This window comes from Lontra canadensis, unplaced genomic scaffold (assembly GCF_010015895.1).
Source record: "Lontra canadensis isolate GAN:19392208 unplaced genomic scaffold, GSC_riverotter_1.0 scaffold29, whole genome shotgun sequence".
NCBI lineage: Eukaryota > Metazoa > Chordata > Mammalia > Carnivora > Mustelidae > Lontra > Lontra canadensis.
This window is the reverse complement of record NW_022631023.1, coordinates 12,728,556-12,749,170: the sequence shown is the minus strand read 5'-3', so window position 1 is coordinate 12,749,170 and position 20,615 is coordinate 12,728,556. Positions and strand designations below refer to the sequence as shown.

Sequence of the window (20,615 nt, the reverse complement as noted above, 5' to 3'; positions counted from 1 at the left end):
CCACAGTGTGAGGCATAGCCATACATCAAGGGTCCCTGGCGTGGCCCAGGAGGATTGCTCAGTGGGATAAGCAGGGTTCCCTTTGGTGACCCAAGGGCAGGGTTAGGAAAGGAGTAAGGAACGGCTTCACTCTGGTGGGCTCTTTTCCAGCAAATTCCTAGCAAAGGACAAAGGACACTATCTCAAGCTGCTGGTTATGTAACTGGCTACGGTACGTAACTGCTTAAGGGGAAATCTAACTCTATGGGAAGCTGTAATTTAACAGAATCATTTGTAATTGTTTAAAAATAAACCATTTCCCCACACTAACATGGAAACAGCCAGCATAACAGGCAATGCAGGTGGCTGGCGACCATCTACAGCGTTCTGATTTCCATAGGTTGTCAAGATAAACTAAAAGAAAAGGCGAGAGTAAGCCCATCTTTTTTTTTAAGTAAACAGGTAGATATATTTTATTTGTCTAGAGTAAATGTCAATCTATTTCTTTATTTGGGACACAATAGGTCAGAATTCCAGAGCTGGTTGGGTAGCCTTGGGCAAGGAGCTTAACACTTGCTACTCAAGGTGTGGTTCCCCTGCCAGCAGTAGAGGGTCACCTGGGAGCTTGATGGAAACCTTCAGGTCCTACCTCAGATTTGCTGAATCTGAGCCTGCATTTACTGGAGCTCCAAGTGGTTTTAGGCACCTGAGAGCTGGGGAACCATTCGTTTTATTGCATACCTGAAACTAACGTAACACTGTATTTTAACTAACTGGAATTATTATTATTGTATTTTTTTTAAAGATTTTATTTACTTATCTGACAGACAAAGATCACAGATAGGCAGAGAGGCAAACAGAGAGAGAGGAGGAAGCAGGCTCCTGCTGAGCAGAGAGCCCGATGTGGGGCTCAATCCCAGGACCCTGGGATCATGACCTGAGCCGAAGGCAGAGGCTTTAACCCACTGAGCCACCCAGGCGCCCCTTATTATTGTATTTTTAAAGTAAGCTCTACACCCAATGTGGGGCTTGAACTCACAACCGCAGGATCAAGAGTCATACGGTCTCCCTAATGACCTAACCCCTTAACTAGCAGGAATTAAATGAAAACTTGAAAAGCAAAAAAAAAAAAAAAAAAAGACTGGGAAAGCATTGATTTAACATCTCCAAGTGTCACTCTCCTAAGAGAGGGGCCAAAGTGGCTTTTAAACAAATTAAATATAAATATAACCAGCTTTTTTTTTTAATTTGCCAAGTCATTCTCACCAATTTATTCTTCCAAATAAGCTTTCAAATCCTTTGTCAGCATTCCACAAAAACAAAACAAAACACTCAACCACAAAACCAAAACACCACTGGAATTCTCATGAGAACTACATTAAAAATGTAAAATAATTTGAGAAATGGTATTTTTATAATATTTATTCTTCCTATCCAAGAACATGGGCTGTTTCTACATTTATTCAGTCTTTTTATTTTTTATTCAAGTATAAGTTAATATGCAGTGTTATATTAATTTCAGGTGTACAATATGATTTAATAATTTTATAATTATTCAGTGCTCATCATGATGAAAATATGGAACACTGCAAATTTGCATGTCATCTTTGTGTAGGGGTCATACTAATCTTCTCTGTATCGTTCCAATTTTAGCGCTGCCAAAGCAAGCAATAAATTTAACCAGCTTTTTAACAATTAAAAATTAAGTGGGGGTTGCCTACCTGGCTCAGTCTTGGAGCATGTGACTGTTGATCTTAGGGTTGTAAGTTTGAGTGCCATGGTGGGTGTAGAGATCACTTAACAAAATCTTTTTTTTTTTTTTTAAATTTCATTTCAGCGTAACAGTATTCATTGTTTTTGCGCCACACCCAGTGCTCCATGCAATCCGTGCCCTCCCTAATATCCACCACCTGGTTCCCCCGACTTCCCATCCCCCCCACCCTGCCCCTTCGAAACCCTCAGGTTGTTTTTCAGAGTCCATAGTCTCTCATGGTTCACCTCCCCTTCCAATTTCCCTCAACTCCCTTCTCCTCTCCATCTCCCCATGTCCCCCATGTTATTTGTTATGCTCCACAAATAAGTGAAACCATATGATAACTGACTCTCTTTGCTTGAGTTATTTCACTCAGCATAATCTCTTCCAGTCCCGTATATGTTGCTACAAAAGTTGGGTATTCATCCTTTCTGATGGAGGCATCATACTCCATAGTGTATATGGACCACATCTTCCTTATCCATTCGTCCGTTGAAGGGCATCTTGGTTCTTTCCACAGTTTGTCGACCGTGACCATTGCTGCTATAAACATTGGGGTACAGATGGCCCTTCTTTTCACTACATCTGTATCTTTGGGTTAAATACCCAGTAGTGCAATTGCAGGGTCATAGGGAAGCTCTATCTTTAATTTCTTGAGGAATCTCCACACTGTTCTCCAAAGTTGCTGCACCAACTTGCATTCCCACCAACAGTGTAAGAGGGTTCCCCTTTCTCCACATCCCCTCCAACACATGTTGTTTCCTGTCTTGCTAATTTTGGCCATTCTAACTGGTATAAGGTGGTATCTCAATGTGGTTTTAATTTGAATCTCCCTGATGGCTAGTGATGATGAACATTTTTTCATGTGTCTGATAGCCATTTGTATGCCTTCATTGGAGAAGTGTCTGTTCATATCTTCTGCCCATTTTTTGATATGATTATCTGTTTTGTGTGTGTTGAGTTTGAGGAGTTCTTTATAGATCCTGGATATCAACCTTTTGTCTGTACTGTCATTTGCAAGTATCTTCTCCCATTCTGTGGGTTGCCTCTTTGTTTTGTTGACTGTTTCCTTTGCTGTGCAGAAGCTTTTGATCTTGATGAAGTCCCAAAAGTTCATTTTCGCTTTTGTTTCCTTTGCCTTTGGAGACATATCTTGAAAGAAGTTGCTGTGGCTGATATCGAAGAGGTAACTGCCTATGTTCTCCTCTAGGATTCTGATGGATTCCTGTCTCACGTTGAGGTCTTTTATCCATTTCGAGTTTATCTTTGTGTACGATGTAAGAGAATGGTCGAGTTTCATTCTTCTACATATAGCTGTCCAGTTTTCCCAGCACCATTTATTGAAGAGACTGTCTTTTTTCCACTGTATATTTTTTCCTTTTTTTTTTTTTTTGAAGATTTTATTTATTTAAGAGAGAGCACGAACAAGGGAGAGCGGAAGAGGGAGAGGGAGAAGCAGACTCTCTGCTGAGCAGGGAGCCCAATGTGGGGCTCAATCCCAGCATCCTGAGATCATGATCTGAGCTGAAGGCAGACACAACAGACTGAGCCACCCAGGTGCCCCAAATTTAAAAAATCTTAAAAAAAAAAATATATATATATATAAGCGGAACAGAAAGTGAAATGAAAAAGCAAAATGCCCCTCCATCCTCCAACCCCTCCCCTTCCCACAATACCCTGCAACTCCTGATCCCCACCAGCCACTCTGAACCTCCTCCAGCTTGGCCTGGTACTGGGTCTTTCTCCTTTGCAGGTGGGCAACCACCACACTCTAGGCATTATTTGCCTTGAGGTTGGGGAGGGGGATAGGAGTAGAAAATCACACTTCCCTCCCACAAGCCAACATGCTCTTCAAAAACATCCTCACTCTGATCAGGCTGACAGATCCCTCCCTTTCTCCTATTAAGCTCAAAGAAGGGCAGAGCTGCAGGTCAAAACTGGCCCAGCCACCCCTCTTAGCAAGTTATGAGGGGAGAATGAATGTTAGGGTCTTGGGGCATCTGCGTGGTTCAGTCAGTTGAGTCTGCCTTTGGCTCAAGTCATGATCTCGGAGTCCTGGGATGGAGCCCTGTGTTGGGCTTCCTGCTGAGCGGGAAGAGTCTGCTTCTCCATCTCCCTCTTCCCCCTGCTTATACTCTCTCTCTCTCAAACACATAAATAAAACATTAAAAAACAAAAACAAACAAACAAAACCCCAAAGAAAGTAAGTCACATGTCACTGCTATTCTTGGTTTGGGGCTTCAGCTGATACTCCCAAATCTGTTTGGGAGTCTGCTACAGTCTTCCAAATCTGGCAGTCTGTGGATTGAACGCAGAGACTGATCTGTCTCAATGATCATTTCATGGTCAGCTCCTTCATTATGACTGTGACATGATTGAGATAGGACTTCCCTTCACGTGGGCCAGCCCAGCTGCTCTAAAGGGAATCAACCAGCATCTTGGGATTCCATGACTACTTAGATACCTTCCATGTTTCTCTAGTTTTAAGAGTCTGGGCATCTTGGCCCAGCCTAAAATTTGAGGTTCTCATCCATCATCTCAATTAATGAACAACAAATATTTTATACTCAGCTACTTTCTATGTAAAATGATCTAGTACCAATTCCCTGTGTGTGTGTGTGTGTGTGTGTGTGTTGAGGGCAAGTACTCCCCACACTGTTCAACAAGTATCTGGACACCAGCTGGGTGTCCTACAGATTGACTCAGTTGTGACAGTATCTACCCAGAGAGAGCATCAGATGCCACTGGGGAAGGCCTCAGTCTTATATGACTGTCTCCCCCCCACCCCCCAGCCTCGGAAGCCAATCGTAAGTCCAGTTTATCACCAGGCCTTCTGACTGACCAGCTATAGACTGAAGGTTCCAATGACCCCCTCCTTGGGCCTGATTAGTTTGTTAGAGCAGCTCATAGAACTTAAGAGGAACATGCTACTTACTGGATTTCTGGTTCATTATACGAGGATATGACTCAGAAACAGTCAGGTGCAAGAGACACGCAAGGCAAAGCTTGGAGAAAGGGTGTGGAGCTTCCATGCCCTCTCCAGGGCGGCCACTCTCCCTAAATCTTCACGTGTTCACCAGCCCACAAGCTCTCTCAACCAGTCCTTTTAGGTTTTTATGGAGACATCACCGGATAGGCTTGATTGATTAAACCACTGGCCACTGGTGATTGACCCAATGTCCAGGCCTTCCCCCTAGTGTAGGTGAGGGACTTCCAGTTCTAACCCCCTAATCACATGGCTGGTTCTCAGGCAGCCAGTTCCCATCCTTAGGTGCATCCAAAAGTCACCTCATTAATGCTCTTAACACTTAGGGAATTCCAAGGGCTTAAGGAGCTCTGGGCCAGACCTGGAAGAAAACCAAACATATATTCACTCACAGTATCGTACTTGATGCAAATATCCTTTCCTTAGCAAAACGCAGAATTGAGGAACATAAGCAGCTTGAATTTTCTTTTGATACCAATTAATTTATTCATCAAATATTTATTAAGGGTTTACTCTGTGGCAATGCTCTGCTGGCACTAGAGAGAGACTTAATGGTGACCAGGTGAAGTCAAAGTCGAAGAAAGGCACCCCTATGAGATGGCTTTCAGTTATTTTTAAAGCTGGAGGAAAAAACTTTGAGAACTAATGTTTACTTTAGTCTTATTGAAAGTAAACAGAGGCATATTAAACATTTTTAGACTTTCAGCAAAAATCGACTAGAATCAGACAGCATCCAATCTAGCAGCAGATGGGAGCCCTGAGCAGCTGCACAAAATGGAAGACTGTTACAGTCAGAAGGGAGCAGGAAGAAGGAAGTTGTCCGAGACAAAAAAGCGGGTTGGTTACTGCAAGGTCACTTTCCTTTTAGGAGACGAAGGGGGTCTGTCAGGCGGACTGCCTAGCTAGTGCTGACCCTGACCGGTTTGAGTGTCCCTTTCTGGGAGAGCCAAACCTGGAGTTTGGTTAAGTCTTGGTCTAGTGATGTGGGGTATAACACAAGCTCCCCGATTTGGGGCTGGGTGCCTTGTTTTTAAGTCCCAGCCAAAGGTGAATCTTATAACTTGTAAAAGTTTGCTTAGTAGTATTTATTTTATTGTTTAATAATATTTTTTAATAGTTAAGCATTTTTTTTAAAGATTTTATTTATTTATTTGACACGGAGAGAGAGATCACGAGTACGCAGAGAGGCAGACAGAGGGAGAGAGAGGAGGAAGCAGGCTCCCCACTGAGCAAAAAGCCCGATGCGGGGCTCGATCCCAGGACCCTGAGATCATGACCCGAGCCGAAGGCAGAGGCTTAACCCACTCAGCCACCCAGGTGCCCAATAGTTAGGCGTTTTTAAAAGCTATAATAAGTTTGGAAAAGTTAACACGGTACATGAACACAGCAAAGTCAAAAAAGGCTCTAAAGGGGACACGGGTAAAAGTCAGCATCTCCCTCTTCTCCTACCCCTATCCCCAGCTCCCTCCCCCAGGGCTGGCAGCTCAAGTTCGGGCTTCAGGCCCCAGTGGGGCCTTCTAGGCAGCTCTCCTTCTTCCTCAGTCCTACCCGAGATCTTTGGACCAGAGGATCTTGGCTTGCTGGACAAAGGGGGCAGGGGAGAAGACAAGTCCCCAATCCCTGTGTGAGGCCTTGAGTTCTCATACCCAACCAGCTGTTTGGAGCACAAGTACAAGTCACTCATTCTCAAATGCTTACTGATTGCCAGACACTGATCAGGGCATTTGGAAAACACCAGGCAGTACAATAGACCGGAGTCTCTGCACTCATGAGAGCTTACATCCTGACATGGGAGGACAGAGTGAAAATTAAATATCATAAGTAAATTATGTGAATTAGCCATCCCTCCTGGTTGGAGGTGGAGAGCTGGGGAGGGGTGGGTTGATGAGGGCCTGGTGTGAGAGCCAGGACAAAAAAATCCCCCTTCTCGAGACTCTAACTGCAAACTAAAGAGCTTTAAGCTGGGAAGGGCAAGTACACTTTTTCCTTAACCATCTACAGTGCAAAGGATTTGAGGCCACCACCCACGCCTCTAATATGAACAAGCGATCCCAAATGTTGTTCTACAGTTCTTTCCTTCAATGACAAAAATGGGACCTCGCAACACAGGCGTTCAGTGAGTCACCCATTTTTTGGCTCCAAGCAGTGCTCTGCACTATCACTTCTGGTCAAGGAGCCATCTCTGGTTTCTAGGAGGGCTTCTTGTAGCCAGTGGGTTGGAGCAGAGAGAGAAGGACGAGCAGAATCCCTGATGAGTGCAGAGCCAGACGTGAGGGCTCAACATGGGGACTCGACCCCAGGACCCTGAGATCGTGACCTGAGCCAAAGTCTGACGCTTAACCAACTGAGCCTTGAGCCCTTAACCAACGTGGGCGCCCCTGACCTGAGCCATTTTTAAGTACTCAGTTTAGTGGTACCAAGTGCATTCATACTTGAGTAGGCATAACCACCATCCCACTCCAGATCTCTTCTCATCTTGCATAACTGAAACTCTGTACCCATTTAATAATAGCTCCCCCTTCCCCTCACCCCCCGCCCTGGGCACCCCAGGTCCCAGACACCCTACTTTCTGTGTCTACGACTTGACTATTCTAGGTCCCTCCAACAGGTAGAATCATACAGTATTTGTCATTTTGTGTCTGGCCTATGTCACTCATCAGAATGAGAGGTACCTTCACGGTTCATTTATGTTGTAGCAAGTGTACGGGATTTCCTTTCTTCCTTTTTAAGACTGAATAGTATTCCACTGTAATTTATTTATGCCATGTCGTGTTTACCCCATGCATCTGTCCATGGAGACCTGGGTTGACTCCAACTTTTGGCTACTACACACATAGCCGCTGCTGTCAACATGGGTGTACAGATTGCTGTTCGGGTCCCATTTTCAGTTCCTCTGTGTATATGCCCAGAAGCGGAGTTGCCCTCCGCTTTCCTTAATTACAGACTAAATGACTCTGTTGCAAGAAAAAGTCAGGATGGACAGGTCATCTGTTGGATGTTTGCCACCAATTTGATGACCCAGCTGAAGCCCTCTCATTTAAAGAGAGAGAGAGGGATGTGCCTTCTCGCAGGTTCACAGAAAGTCCCACCGATGGACATACTTTCGAACACACCTCGTTTCTGGTGTAACTATTTATGCCCTGCGGTGTGTGTGTCCAGAAACTGCACCCAGCCCAGAGCCACAATCTTATTAGGTGCTTTGAATGCCCACAGCACAGCTGTATCCAACGATTTCAACACCGAGAAGCTAATACCCCTTCCCCAGAGATATATCCTTTCACACAATCCCTTGCCTTAGGTTTCTGTAAAAGATCAAATTCCAATCAAGTGGCAGAACAAAGAAAGGATGGTGACCTAAAGAAAGAAGCACTTAAAGTGTCTGAAATGGAGTAAATATAAAGCAGAACAGCAGCTCAGTGGGGAACAGGAAATACCTAGCAATTTGTAGACTGATGGAGACAGTGAGCACATGTAGGTGTGCTCATTTGCACGAATAATCAAGGAAATGGAAATTAAATGAGATTTTAGGGGTACCTGGGTGGCTCAGTCGTTAAGCGTCTGCCTTTGGCTTGGGTTGTGATCCCAGGGTCCTGGGATGGAGCCCCGCATCGGGCTCTCTGCTCAGCAGGAAGCCTGCTTCTCCGGTTCCCACTCCCCCTGCTGTGTTCCCTCTCTTGCAGCCCGCTCTCTCTCTGTCAAATAAATAAAATAAAATCTTTAAAATAAATAAGATTTTATTTTTAAGCTCTGACTGGTAGATAAAGAGACTGGTCCTACAAAGGTCCGGTGCGGCTTCAGGGAAACAAACACTGAGGGTGGGAATGAAAAGAAGAGCAACCTTTTTTGTTTTTTGTTTTTTAAAGAAGGCATTTTTCCTTTTTAAAGATTTATTTACTTATGGGGCAACTGGGTGGCTGAGTTGGTGAAGCGACTGCCTTCAGCTCAAGTCGTGATCTCAGGGTCCTGGGATTGATGCTTCTTCCTCTCCCTCTGCCCCTCCCTCCTGCTGTTCTCTCTCTCTTTTTCATAAATAAAATAAATACAAAATCTTTAAAAAATGATTTAAAAAATGATTATTTATTTGAGAGGGAGAGTGCAGGAACAGGTGGAGGGACAGACTGAGAAGGAGAGAGAGAATCCTAAGGAGACTCCCCGCTGAGGGCAGAGCCAGACATGGGGCTCGATCTCACAACCCTGAGATCGTGACCTGAACTGAAATCAAGAGTCAGTTGCTCAACTGACTGAGCCATCCAGGCACCCCAATCTGTTCTACCAGCAAATCATGGGAAACACCAATAAGTCTGTCCATAGGTGTAACGGGTTGACATATTACCCCCAAAGGATAAGGTAAGTCCAAACCGTTAGTACCTGTGAACATGACCTTTTGGGAAATAGGGTCTTCGCATATGTAATTAGTAATGATGGTATCATACTGGATTACAGTGGGCCCTAAATCCAGGGACTGGTGTCCTTATAAGAAGAGAGGACACACAGACATACACACACAGGGAAGAAAGCCATGTGACCCCACAGGCAGAGACTGGAGTGAAGTAGCCACGAGCCAAGAAATGCCTGAAGCCACCAGAAGATGGAAGAGGCAAGGAAGTGTTCTCCCCCAGAACCTTTGGCGGAATCACAACTCGGTTGACACCTTGATTTTAGACCTCTGTCCTCCAAAACTATAGAGGTGTAAATTTCTGTTATTTTGACCCACCCAGTTTGTGGTGATTTGTTATGGTAGACGTAGGAATTTGATACGAAAGGGATCAAGTCAACAAACAATGGTATACACACATGACTGGGGAAGGGAGCGAGACCCTCAAGCTAGCCTTATTAGGTTCTGGTTTTTGAACTACAGGAATATAGTTCCCTTTAAAAAATAAAATAAGAAATGCCTGAGTGGCTCAGTCATTAGGCATCTGTCTTCGCCTCAGGTCACGATCCCAGGGTTCTGGGATCAGGTTCCTTGCTCCGCAAGAAGACTGCTTCTCCCTCTCCCACTCCCTCAGCTTGTGTTCCCTCTCTCGCTATGTCTCCCTCTGTCAAACAAATAAACAAACTCTTTAAAAAAAATAAAGTATTATGGGGCGCCTGGGTGGCTCAGTGGGTTAAGCCTCCGCCTTTGGCCTGGGTCATGATTTCAGGGTCCTGGGATCGAGCCCCATGTTGGACTCTCTGCTCCGCGGGGAGCCTGCTTCCCCCTCTTTCTCTGCCTGCCCATCTGCCTACTTGTGATCGTTCTCTCTCTGTGTCAAATAAATAAATAAAATCTTTAAAAAACATAAAATATTAAATAAAATTCAGACAATAAATATGGTTCTATTTCTTTATAACCTAGTTGTTTGAGCTTTATTTATTGTGCTTTATATTTTAAAAAGATTTATGTATTTGAGAAAGAGAGAGAAGAGTGTGTGTGTGCATGTGTGTGCAAGAGCAAGGGGAGGGGCAGAGGGAGAGGGAGAGAATCCCAAGCAGACTCCCCGCTGAATGTGGAACCCGATGTGGGGCTCGAACTTACAGCCCTGAGCTATGACCTGAACTGAAATCAAGAGTCAGACAACTAACTGAGCTACTCAGGAACCCCAACTTTTTTTTTTTGCCCTTTAAAGCCAAAGTAATAGTGGACATTTATACTGATTCTTTTTTATAAAATTTTGAGCTAGAAAGAGCTAAGAGATTGCCCAGTGTAGTAGGCAGAATAATGGCTCCCAAAGATGTCCACATTTTAATCCCTAGAACCTATGAATATATTAGGTTATGTGTCAAAGGGGAATTTAGGCTGCTTATCAGCTGACCCTAAAACAAAAAAGATGACTCTGGATGAGCCGGATCACTATAATCATTAAAGTAGGCCCAATGCCATCCCTTTAAAAATCAGAGAGGGAGGCAGGAAAGTCAGTGTCAGAGTGACACGATGTGACAAAGATTCAACTGGCCATTGCTGCCTTTGGCTTTGAAGATGGAGAAAGTGGCCAGGAGCCAAGGAAGGCAGGCAGCCTCTAGATAGTGGAAAAGGCAAGGAAATGGATTCAGTCTAAGAGACTCGAAAAAGAACATGGATCTGCTGACACCTTGATTTTAGCCCAGTGGGATCCCCATCAGACTTCTGACCTCCAGAAATGTAAGAGAGGAAAGGTGTGTTGTTTTAAACCAGTAAATCTGTGGTAATTTGTGACAGCAGCCTTAGGAAGCAGACATCTTGTTAACTCCTCCTTTTCCAGAGGAAGAAACTGAGATCCAGGAACACCCTGGAAGAATCAACACTCAACCCCAGATCTCCTGGGTAACAGGGTGTTTTCACTGTAAAATGTGTTACACAGGGTGCGTGGGTGGCTCAGTGGGTTAAAGCCTCTGCCTTCAGCTCAGGTCGTGATCCCAGGGTCCTGGGACCGAGCCCCGCATCGGGCTCTCTGCTTGGTGGGGAGCCTGCTTCCCTTCCTCTCTCTGCCTGCCTCTCTGCCTACCTGTGGTCCCTGTCTGTCAAATAAATAAATAAAATCTAAAAAAAAAATGTGTTATACAAATAATAAAGAAGACAAACTTTCAAGTCAAACATGTTTTGTTACAATTGACTTCACTGAAACATTTAAAATACGAATTGTTCTTTGGAAAATTCAGCCTTTTAGCATTTCTGGAATACTTCTCATCTTTTTTTTTATTTTTTTTTTAAGATTTTATTTATTTATTTGACAGACAGAAAGCACAAGAAGGCAGAGAGGCAGACAGAGAGAGAGGGGGAAGCAGGCTCCCTGCTGAGCAGAGAGTCTGATGTGGGGCTTGATCCCAGGACCCTGGGATCATGACCTGAGCCCAAGGCAGAGGCTCAACCCACTGAACCACCCAGGTGCTCCAGGAATACTTCTCATCTTAAAAACAAAAATAAACAATAAGGGGCACTTGGGTGGCTCAGTTGGTTAAGTGTCTACTTTTGGCTCAGGTCAGGATTCCAGGATCGTGGGATCGAGCCCCAGATCCGGCTTCCTGCTCAGCAGGGAACCTGTTTCCCTCTCCCTCTGATGTTCCCCTTGCTTGTGCTCTCTTGACTCCTCTCCGTCAAATAAATAAATAAAATCTTAAAAACATTAAACAAGGGACGCCTGGGTGGCTCAGTTGGTTAAGCAGCTGCCTTCGGCTCAGGTCATGATCCCAGCGTCCTGGGATCGAGTCCCACATCGGGCTCCTTGCTCTACAGGGAGCCTGCTTCTCCCTCTGCCTCTGCCTGCCATTCTGTCTGCCTGTGCTCGCTCTCTCTCTCTCTCATAAGTAAATAAAATCTTTAAAAAAAAAACATTAAACAATAAGGATATTCCATACTCACCCTCAGACCAATTTATTAAGAACCATTTTTTCACCCAGTTGATCTGGTTTGACTTATTATCTTCCTTGGTAAAACTGGACAAGTTTCTCACTTCAAGCCGATTCAGGGTTTTCAGTCCTGTGCACATGAAGAGCTCCACAAGAAGAAAAACCAATCGTGCCACTCCATGTACAGTTAATGCATGTGCAACAGGATTGCTATAAATTTAAATCCCTGTTCACTGTCAAGAGTAATAAAAAGATTGCTTCTAGAATTAATGTGGTTTTGAGCCCTGTTCTCTAAGGCACTGAAAGGTTAACAGAAAGCACATGTTGTAAGAAAACTGTGAGGGGGGGAAAAAAGAGTCCGGAGCAAGTGGCATATGAAGGAAGATTACTGTTATTTGGGGAAGGGGGGCACCCGGCTGGCTCAGTCAGTGGAGCATGCAACTCTTGATCTCAGGGCTGTGGGTTCAAACCCCACACTGTGTAGAGATTAATTAAAAATAAAATCTTAAAAAAAAAGATTACTGTTAGGGCGCCTGGGTGGCTCAGTGGGTTAAAGCCTCTCCTTTCAGCTCAGGTCATGATCCCGGGGTCCTGGGATCAAGCTCTGCATCGGGTTCTCCGCTCAGTGGGGAGCCTGCTTCCCCGTCTCTCTCTCTGCCTGCCTCTCTGCCTACTTGTGATATCTGTCAAATAAATAAATAAAACCTTAAAAAAAAAGATTACTGTTATTTTTGGACAGTTTGGTAAAACCAAACATATCCTACAGACCTTAGGTACTCAGTGTATGTTATGTTTGAATCAAGACTCATGGGAATCTTATGGTGGTATTTAGTTACTTTAATTGTGGTTAACATGCAAAATTAGAGCAATCAAGCAAGGACAATGATAAGATGTTATTTTAGACTTTAAAACAAATTCCCTGGTATTGTTGAAGGGTGCTGGCCTAGAATTTAGAAAATCTGGGTTTTACCCTTTCAAGGCTATGACCACCTCCTTGAGTCTTAATCCCTAATTTATAAAATGGGAATTATGATATCCTGGCCTTCTAACAGGTGCTTGTGAGTACAGCATGGGATAAGGAGCATGAGAACAATTCAGACTCTACTCTGGGTGCCAAGGAAAAGCCCTGTGCAGGAGGGGCAAGCTAGGAGTAGACGCCCATCCCACAAGGGCCACTGGTGCAGATGCCCTCACATGTGGAAATCCTGTCCTCACTGGCAAAAGAAAAGTACAGATCTATGACCAAACAAGCACTTTCTTGTGGAAGTTCCTGAGCAAGTCAGGTCCTTGCACTGGAAATCCTCCTGCTGCCACTGGCCTGACTTTGCCGGTAATTACCTGGACCTCTTACTCTACTGCCTGGCTATGGTTTCCTCCTTAGGATGACCTTCCCCTCATATGTTGTGTTAGGATTCTTTAACGGGTGAGCAAAACTCATCTAGAAATGGCTTAACGGATGAAGAAGAGGTATACTGAAGAAGAGTTCTGGAGATGGGTGGTTCCAACTAGTTAATCAACAGGCTAGAAGATGCCATCTTTCAGCCTGGCCACCCTCGGCTTGTTTTACTCAGTTTAGCTCAGGTCACATTTGCAAGACGGTTGTCGTAGGAAATCCAGAAGAAGCTGACCAATTCTTCATTTTGCAGATCTTTTCTAAAGAAAGGGAACATTTCCCAGAAGCCTCCAAATGCATGCTCCTCATGTCTCACTGACGAGGACTGGGTAGGTCTTAGGCTTACCCCTAAACTCATCACTGACCTACAGAATGGGGTGACCCTGGCTGGTTTAGACAATCAGGATTTCCTATTTCCTCCAGTCACAGGGGAGGACAGATTCTGAAACAAAATTTTGGTGGTTGGGCTGGTGATCAGCAGTGCCTGATGGAACTGGAAAATAATTTTTTTTTGAGGGGGGTCAGGAGGGGGAGAGGGAGAGAGATTCAGGGCTTGATCTCATGACCTTGACATGATGACCTCAAGAATGGGACGCTTAACCGACTGAGCCACCCAGGCAGTCCTGGAAAATAATCTTTAAGGTTCAGTTCAACTCTGTCTATGGTAATTGTGTAGACGTTGAAAAGGAAGGTCCACCATTACCTTCCTTTCCTTAGATAACTAACAGACACCATGAACTTAACTATATCCGAGATGAAACCACTGCCATTTTCTTTCAGATCTGCTCCACTTGCAGCCTTCCCAACCACCTTAATTAATAACAACCTCATGCATTGGGCCAAAGCTCTGGAATCATGCTGGACCTCTTTCCTCATGTACCCAACATCCTAACCATCAGCAAATCCTACTGATTTTGCCTTCAAAATATATCTAACTTGGGGCCCAGGAAACAGGGATATGGGGGGAAGGCTTGCATAAAACCCAACCACGCTCCAGCATCAGACTAAGGAGCATGTGGAGGCAGCGTCCTTGGCATGCAACTGGGTGTCCTCACGACGGACAGTATAGGAGATGAAACTTCTCCAGGTGGCTCTGAGGACTGTGAATGGGGATAAGGAGCCAGAGCATGTGAAAACTGCAGCTGATACTCTGATTTTGTGGACACACGTGAGCCGATACTCTGGATATGCCCAGAAATAACTAAGGACACCTGGGGATGAGGCGAAAGGCTGATAACCAATGGAGCTGGTAGGGACTTGTGCCAGGAGGAAAATGCAAACTGTCTTTATTTAGAGTGGCTATAGGCTATTCAGGATCTTCAGGACTACAGGTGGATAACTACAAATATTTATGATGCAGATGGTGTTGTGAAAACATGAAACTACTGTGTTTTTGTTTCTCTCTGAAATCATTCCCCAGTAGCCTCCTACCTGCAAGTTTGAGTCATGGGCCTTTTTGTCCCAGAAAAGGAGAGGCTATTGACCCCCACAACGAGGAATTAATTGCTTCCAAAAAAGCTGATTTTCCTGAGGCTGTAGCATGAGGCGACCAGCCATCCTGGTTTGTCTAGCACAGTCCCATCTACGCTTGTGGTCTTAGCATTATTATTATTATTTTTTAATTTATTTATTTGACAGGCAGAGATTACAAGTAGGCAGAGAGGCAGGCAGAGAGAGAGGAGGAAGCAGGCTCCCTGCCGAGCAGAGAGCCCGATGTGGGGCTCGATCCCAGGACCCCGGGATCACGACTGGAGCTGAAGGCAGAGGCTTTAACCCACTGAGCCACCCAGGCGCCCCAGGTCTTAGTATTATTTTAAGTATCAATTGATTTCCTCACCAAAGGTGCCTCAGTTTGGACAGTAAGCTATAGAAGATAATAGTTTGAAAACCTTTTCTTGAGAGAAAAGGATTTTCTAAGTTCCTTAGCATCCATTAACAAATCAAAAGTCAACCCTTATAAAAAGATGATAGAATTTGGGGCGCCTGGGTGGCTCAGTAGGTTAAGCCTCTGCCTTCGACTCAGGTCATGATCCCAGGGTCCTGGGATCGAGCCCCACATCAGGCTCTCTGCTTGGCAGGGAGCCTGCTTCCTCCTCTCTCTCTGCCTGCCTCTCTGCCTACTTGTAATCTCTGTCAAATAAATAAATAAAATCTTTAAAAAAAAAAGATGATAGAATTTTACTATAAATCAGGGGTAACAAGAAAGCAGCACAGAAGGTAGAGATCAGTGGTTCTTTTTTTTTTTTTTAAGATTTATTTATTAGACAGAGATCACAAGTAGGTAGAGAGGCAGGCAGAGAGAGAGGAGGAAGCAGGCTCCCTGCTGAGCAGAGAGCCCGATGAGGGGCTTGATCCCAAGACCCTGAGATCGTGACCTGAGCCGAAGGCAGAGGCTTAACCCACTGAGCCACCCAGGTGCCGGAGATCAGTGGTTCTTAAAGTGTGAATAGCAGATCAGCAGCAGCAGTTATCTCCTGGGAACTTGCTAAAAATGCACATTCTCAGGCCCCATCTCGGACCTGCTGAATCAGAAACCCTGGAGGGTGGGGGCTGAGTCATCTGCGCTTTAACTCTCGAGGGGGTTCTGATTCAGAGAAAGTCTGAGATCCTCTGAGACAGAGCAAGTGGAACACTTTTTCTTCAATATTGTGGGGAGAGGGAAAAGGAGAGCTGGAGAGGAAGCAAGCCACATGGGTGAGCCACATGGGTCCTTTCTTTCTCTTTCCCTGTGAGTTTTTTTTTTTTAAGATTTTATTTATTTGAGGGACAAAATGAGTGAGAGAGAGCAGAGGAGCAAGAGGGAGAGGGAAATGGAGAAGCAGACTCCCCTCTGAGCAGGGAACCAGATGTGGGGCTCAACCCCAGGACCCTGGGATCATGACCTGAGGCGATGGCAGACACTTAACCAACTAAGCCACCCAGGTGTCCCTCCCTGTGAGTTCTGAGGGCTGAGGTAGAAACACCTAGATAAAAATAGAAGATCTTAAAAAAAAAAAAATAGAAGATCTTGAGAACTTTAAGAGTGCTCATGGCATGCATATAAGAGTGGAAGAAGGTCAAAAGTCTGGGAGAGGGTCCATGGGGAGACATTTCAATATGGTGCCAGGCCAGCACATCTGGGTATGAAGGGAGAAGTCAGGAGAGGGAAGTCTGAAGAGCTTCACATTGCCTATGCCTAGCTGTCTACAGCACCCAGAAGTTTCTGTGGGCCCAGTGTTAGATTACAAAAAGACCAAGTCAACCGGTAGACCAGCAGAAGACTGAGAGCAGCGCAAAGAAGTGGGCACTTGGAGACAAGGTAAATGGTCTGAACCACAGTCGACAGTGGTGGGACCAGCCATATCTGGTTGTCACCAGTCCAGAACCAGACTGGACCAGGTGCTCTGCAGCAGAAACGAACAAGGACCCTGGTGACATCACATGAGTAGGGGGAGCTCTCCTCCAGTGCTGCCAGTGAGATGCCCTGGGTCCGTCCTGGAGTGCAATCACGGGAATGGTAGGAAATGCTGCATCTACCAGTGACGCAGGAAACCGTCCACAGTCTAAGGAAGGCGGTATGGAGCACTGTGGTGCTTGGGATAATTACAACGTCCTCTGGAGAGTAACTAGCATTTTTGAGAAAATAACTGAGCAATTTTCTCATAGACTCTGATGAATTTGAGCCTCTGTAGGTGGTTAGATTTACCTGTGCTATCTTGTTATCAATCACCTGAACTGCTAACCATCAGGCTGGCACAGAGTAGACAAACATTCACCTGACAGGCCTTTTTGAACCTAAGGCTAACAATATTATTTAGACACATTTACTTCTTCTTCTTCTTTTTTTTTTTTTAAGATTTATTTATTTGACACAGAGAGATCACAGGTAGGCAGAGAGGCAGGCAGAGAGAGAGGAGGAAGCAGGCTCCCTACCGAGCAGAGAGCCCGATGTGGGGCTCGATCCAAGAACCCTGAGATCATGACCTGAGCCAAAGGCAGAGGCTTAACCCACTGAGCCACCCAGGCACCCTAGACACCTTTACTTCTATCAAAAGTTCCTGCCAGGGGCGCCTGGGTGGCTCAGTGGGTTAAAGCCTCTGCCTTTAGCTCAGGTCATGATCCCAGGGTCCTGGGATCCAGCCCATGTTGGGCTCTCTGATCAGCGGGGAGTCTGCTCCCCTGCCCATCCCCGCCCGGCCTGCCTCTCTGCCTATTTGTGATCTCTGTCTGTCAAATAAATAAATTCTTTAAAAAAAAAAAAAAGTTCTTACCAAAAAGAAATCTCTTAATCAGCTTTATTCTAGGTCTTGTTCCCCTGCAGCACTTTTTTTTTTTTTTTTTTAAGTAGTCTCCATGCCCACTGTGGGTCTTGAACTCACAATCCTGAGAGCAAGTCACAGAGTCTACTGACTGAGCCAGCCAGGTGCCCAACTCTGCAGCAATTTTATTTTATTTTATTTTATTATTATTTTTTTAAAGATTTTATTTATTTATTTGACAGAGAGAGATCACAAGTAGACAGAGAAGCAGGCAGAGAGAGAGAGGGAAGCAGACTCCCTGCTGAGCAGGGAGCCCGATGCGGGACTCGATCCCAGGACCCTGAGATCATGACCTGAGCCGAAGGCAGCGGCTTAACCCACTGAGCCACCCAGGCGCCCCTATTTTATTTTTTTTTAAAGATTTTATTTATTATTTCGACAAAGATCAGAAGCAGGCAGAGAGGCAGACAGAGAGAGGGAGGAAGCAGGCTCCCCGCTGAGCAGAGAGCCCGACATGGGGCTCGATCCCAGGACCCTGAGATCATGACCTGAGCCGAAGGCGGAGGCTTAACCCACTGAGCCACCCAGGCGCCCCTCTGCAGCAATTTTAAATAACATTTTGTGTGTCCTCCTAATGAGTATATGAGAAAGCTGTTCCAGTATCTAAAAGACTCTGAGTTAATCTAAAGCAGTGGTTTTCAGAGTGTGGTCTTTGGGCCAGCGGCATTACCTGGGCACTCACTAAGATGTAAATTCTCCAGCTACACCCAGGTCTAATGAATCAGAAACACAAGGGGACAAAGCTGACTTCTGGCTATGGTCAAGTGGAAAGGCGAGCAAATCCTCTCCCCAGAATGCAACTATCCTATAAAGCTAGACAAAATTGCTAAGAATGACAATTTCAGTGTTCTGGAAACCAACCAAAGGCACAGGACAATTTGAGAAGCGTTTATGCTTCAAAACTGCTGAACTGTAAGACTAGTAGAGGTCTGAGGCATCCTGGCCTAGCACTGCTGCCCTCCCCTCCAGCCCAGCGGGTGGTAGAGGTTCTCCCAGGGAAGGACAGGTCGTGAGGGCTGGCAGCTATGCCACTGTGGCTGAGGGGGGCTCACAGGATTTGCCATAGTGGGTCATGCCCATGGCCAGTGGCACTGTCAGTGGAAGTCATGAAAGCCTTGCCTTTCAGAAAATACCACAGGAAGTCCCTCAGACTGAAAGGAAGTGACACCAGCTGACAACTGGATGCGCAGGGGAGAATGAAAAGCACTGGAAATGGTAAATACGTAGGTTAATACAGAAGACTCTATAAGTATATTTGCCTCATTTCTCCTTTTAATTCCTTTACAAGACATAAGATTGTGTCCAACAATACTCAAAACACTGTATTGTTGGATTTATAGCACATATAAACGTAATAACAATAATAATACAAAGGAGAGGGGAGAAAATTGAGCTATACTGCAGTAAAGTTTCTATATTTTACCAGGATTAAATTAGTATTAGTCTCAACTAGATTTTGGTGAGTTAAGATGCTGAAATCTAGGGAGGAACCATTAAGAAAATACATTTTAACTTAGTAAGAAAAGTTAACAGGGGAATTTAAATGATATACCCAAAAGTACTTATTTAACACAAAAGAAAGCAATGAAAGAGATACAGAGAAACAAAGAAGAGAGGAGACGGAGACAAACAGCAAAATGGAAAATGTAGATCCAAACATATTATGAATTACAGTAAATGTGAATGGCCTAAACATCCCAGACGAAGAGTGGAGAGATGTGGATTGGATACAAAAAGCAAGATCCAAACATATGCTGTATGCAAGAGACACACTTAGATTCAGAGACAGAACGAGGCTGAAAGTAGAAAGATGAAAAAAGATACACCATGAAAAAAGCGACCATAAGAAAGTTGCAGGGGCCCATGTGGATATTAGCTAAAATAGAAGTAAAGACAAGAAATATTACTAGAAACAAAGACAGATGTTTCCTAGTGATAAAAGAGTCCATAGATCAGGAATCTACAAAACCCCATTTGCAAATAAGGTCGCATGGGGTTATCTTCAAGTTATGAATTGTGGTGGGGGCACAATTCAAACCACAACAAATCCAAATGTCCAGCAACTTGAGGGGAAAAACAAGTTGTGGTATAGCCATATAATAAATTACCACTTAGACATAAAAAGGAATGACCTCCTGCTACATGCTACAACACAGATTAAGCTCTAAAACATACTAAATGAAAGAAGCCAGATGCAAAGACTACATATTGTATGGTTCCATTTATAAGAAACATACAGAAAAGGCAAATTTATAGAGAAAAAGGCAGATCAGTGGTTGCCAAGGGCTTGGGATGGGAGAAGGGATTAAGCAAAAACCAGCAAGAGGAAACTTATTGGGCTGATGGAAATGTTCTAAAACTGCATTTTGGTAATGATGGCCAGCCACCTAAATTTCAAAAAAAAAAAAAAAAATCACTTAGGTGTACACTTACAATAGATGAGTTCTTAAGATAGTATATAAATTATACACTAATAAAGCAATTTCTTTTTTAACAGTTTCTGAGGGTGGGGACCAGCCATCTGGGTTTTAATAAGCCTTCCCCCTAATTCTTTTTTTTTTTTTTTTTTAAGATTTTTATTTATTTGACAGACAGATCACAAGTAGGCAGAGAGGCAGGCAGAGAGAGAGAGGAGGAATCAGGCTTCCCACTGAGCAGAAAGCCCGACGCGGGGCTCGATCCCAGGACCCTGGGATCATGACCTGAGCCGAAGGCAGAGGCTTCAACCCACTGAGCCACCCAGGTGCCCCAAGCCTTCCCCCTAATTCTTGTACTAAGTGTGCAAATCACTGCTCTCAAGAGACTATTTAAAACCACATGAACTTGACATAACATCACTGGCACATCCAAGTCATACCTGATTCTTACCCACCCAAAGTGGTAGAGGATCATGAAGACAGT

General features: G+C 44.6%; 1 non-coding gene across 1 annotated transcript; it reads right to left on the bottom strand.

Annotated features, from left to right (window-relative positions):
* Window positions 1-1,551: 1,551 nt before the first annotated feature.
* On the bottom strand, window positions 1,552-1,659 carry LOC116872431. Its single transcript, XR_004383637.1, has one exon. It is a non-coding gene; the product is annotated as a U6 spliceosomal RNA (small nuclear RNA).
* Window positions 1,660-20,615: the final 18,956 nt, after the last annotated feature.